The sequence below is a fragment of the Equus asinus genome, chromosome 17 (assembly GCF_041296235.1).
Source record: "Equus asinus isolate D_3611 breed Donkey chromosome 17, EquAss-T2T_v2, whole genome shotgun sequence".
In the NCBI taxonomy this organism is placed as follows: domain Eukaryota; kingdom Metazoa; phylum Chordata; class Mammalia; order Perissodactyla; family Equidae; genus Equus; species Equus asinus.
In genome coordinates this window covers 27,590,329-27,593,580 of record NC_091806.1, presented here as the reverse complement: position 1 = coordinate 27,593,580, position 3,252 = coordinate 27,590,329, and the positions used below count along the sequence as shown (strand labels likewise).

General features: G+C 35.5%; 1 pseudogene; it reads left to right on the top strand.

Moving 5' to 3' along the window:
• Nucleotides 1–1,458: 1,458 nt before the first annotated feature.
• Nucleotides 1,459–2,388, top strand: LOC106826111 (olfactory receptor 5AK2-like; annotated as a pseudogene).
• Nucleotides 2,389–3,252: the final 864 nt, after the last annotated feature.

The following is a 3,252-nucleotide window of genomic DNA, read 5'->3' as shown; positions in this document are numbered from 1 at the left end:
AGAGCATATGATAGAGAAAGGAGAGTCTCTTCAAAAAACGGTGTTGGGAAAATTGGACAGTCACATGCAAAAGAATGAAAGTAGATCATTACTTTACACCATGCATAAAAATCAACTCAAAATGGATTAAAGACTTGAATGTAAGATCTGAAACTATGAAACTTCTAGAAGAAAACATAGGCAGTATGCTCTTTGACATCGGTCTGAGCAGCATATGTTCAAGTACGATGTCTGACCAGGCAAGGAAAACAAAAGAAAATATGAACAAATGGGACTCCATGAAAGCAAAAATCTCTGCACAGCAAAGGAAACCATCAACAAAATCAAAAGACAATGTAACAATTGGGAGAAGACATTTGCTAACCATATATCAGATAAGGGCTTAATATCCAAATTATACAAAGAACTCATACAACTCAACAACCAAAAAAACCAACAACCATTAAAAAATGGGCTAAAGATCTGAATAAGGATTTCTCCAAAGAAGATATACAGCTGGCCAACAGGCATATGAAAAGATGTTCAACATCACTAGCTATCAGGCAAATGCAAATCAAAACTACGATTAGGTATCACCTCACTCCAGTCAGAATGACTATAATTAACAAGACAGGAAACAGCAAGTGTTGGAGAGGATGTTGAGAGAAGGGAACACTTGTGCACTGCTGGTGAACATGTAAACTGGTGTAGCCACTATGGAAAGCAGTATGGAGTATCCTCAGAAAATTAAGAACAGATCTACCATGTGATCCAGCTATCCCACTGCTGGGTAGTTATCCAAAGAACTTGAAAACGCAAAGGCATAATGATACTTGCACCCCTATGTTCATTTCAGCATTATACACAATAGCCAAGACTTGGAAGCAACCTAGGTGACCATCAAGGGACGAATGGATAAAAAAGATGTGGTATTTATACACAATGGACTACTACTCAGCCATAAGAAATTATGAAATCCCGCCATTTGTGACAACATGGATGGACCTTGAGGGTAGTATGCTGAGTGAAATAAGTCAGAGGGAGAAAGTCAAATACCATAAGATTTCACTCATAAGTAGAAGATAAAAACAACGACAAACAAAAACAAAGCAATGGAGAATGGATTGGTGGTTACAACGGGGGAAGAGGGGGGAGGGCAAAAGGGCTGATTATGCTCACATGTGAGGGGATAGACTATAATTAGTTTTTGGGTTGGGAACATGATGTAATCTACACAAAAGTCAAAATATATTATGATGTCCATCTGAAAGCTATATAAGGCTATAATCCAATATTACTGCAATTAAAAATTTTAAAAAAAGAAAATAGAAGGAATATTTGGAAAGCAATGAACACTGCTGGGAGTGTTTCCCATGAAAATCCAACTTAAAAAAAGGCACAAAATGTAAGAGCATTTTTCCTTCAAAAATTCACCAATATTTCGCTTCTTTTCTTGGTCCTTTCTAGACTTTGGTAGCCATGACACAAGAAAATAGCACTGAAGTGAATGAATTCATTCTTCTCAGATTTAGTGCCCAATACAAGTTGCAGTGTTTCCTCTTCATTGTATGCCTAGTGATCTTGTGACCTCCACAGTGAATATTTTTTGGAATGATTGTACTCATCAAGACACATTCCGGACTTCAAACACCCATGTACATTTTCATACAACATTTGGCTTTTGTGGATATTATACCTCTTCTCTCCCTCCCAAGATGCTGCAAAATTTCATGGTAGAAAATAAATCAGTATCTTTCATGGGGCTGCATCATACAATTACTGGTTTATGCAATATTTGTGACCAGTGACTGTTAAATCCTGTTTGCTATGATAGTGGACCATTATGTAGCCAGCTGTAATCCACTTCACTCTCCCATACTTATGTCTCAAAGAGCCTGCATCCACGTGGAAGCTGGTTCAAATGTCATGGGCTCAATAAATGCTTCTGTAAACACAGGTTTTACATTTTCCCTGTTCTTCTGTAGATCCAATACCATACATCACTTTCTGTGATGTTCCCCCAATTCTCACTCTTTCACGGTCCGACATTGATATCAACACCATGTTTGTTGTCTTTGTGGGATTTAACTTGGTATTCATTGTATTGCTTATCATCTTTTCTTACATTTACCTTATGGCCACCATCCTAAAGATTTCTTCTACTGCAGGGAGGAAGTGTACCTCCCACCTGACGGCAATCACCATTTTCTACAGAAACCTGTCAAAAATGTAATTTCAACCTCATTGTAGTAATTCCCAGGAGAATATGCAAGTGGCTCCATGTTTTATGGAATTGTGATTCCCATGCTGCATCCTCTGATCTATAGTTTGAGAAACAAGGAGGTAAAAGATGCTCTAAATGTGATGGGAAAAATTCTCCCAGATTGCACCAAAATTGTTAAACTTTAGCTCATGAAAGCATTCAGCAGATATGTTTCACCATGTTTTAATGTTTCTGAATATGGAACACATTCACATCCTAAAACAATGCTATCTCTTTCAATAGATATGTGCTTAGAATGCAGGAAATATGATAACATGTCATTGGATTAATTTTCCCTTGAATACAGTTTGAGAAAAATATCTCATACTATTCATGAAGAACAGCATTATTGAGATTAAAATATTAAGTATGTATAGACTTTATGGAGAACCTATTTGTTTAATTTCAAATATATTTCAAATTTAAAACACATCCTTAAAGCCTAGAAAACTCCAATTTAGTATATAATCAATATTAAAATTGAAGTTCATTATTCCTCATTCATTTAAATATGTTTCCTAAATTGTCTACAAAGAAGCTGTTCATAAATTCTGTTCCAAACACTGTATAAACCTCTAATGTAAAATTAACATGCTTATTTGGAAAGCATCTTATGATTTATGCTGTACATTCTACCAAATATTCCTCTACTAGTTTTGTTCTCTAGCACTTTAAAACAGTTATTTCTTCTGTGATTTTATTACTTCTTTTTGTCATCAGTTATCCTCTTTATTCTGAATCCATCTCTTTCTTGCATAAGTTATGGAAACTCCTGGATAAATTTTCTATATCTCTCTCCAGTAGAGACGGAAAATCTCGACTGTAGATGGATCTGGAAACTGAAACAATAGTCATTCATTTATGAAAGAAAAGGAAAAGTGCAGTTCATGAAACTTCATGGACAGACATGTTCATTTCAGGATGATTTACAAGAGCCAAGAATAGGACACAACCTAAGAGTCCATCAATGGATGAATAGATAAAGAAAAGGTGAATAAAAAAATATTATT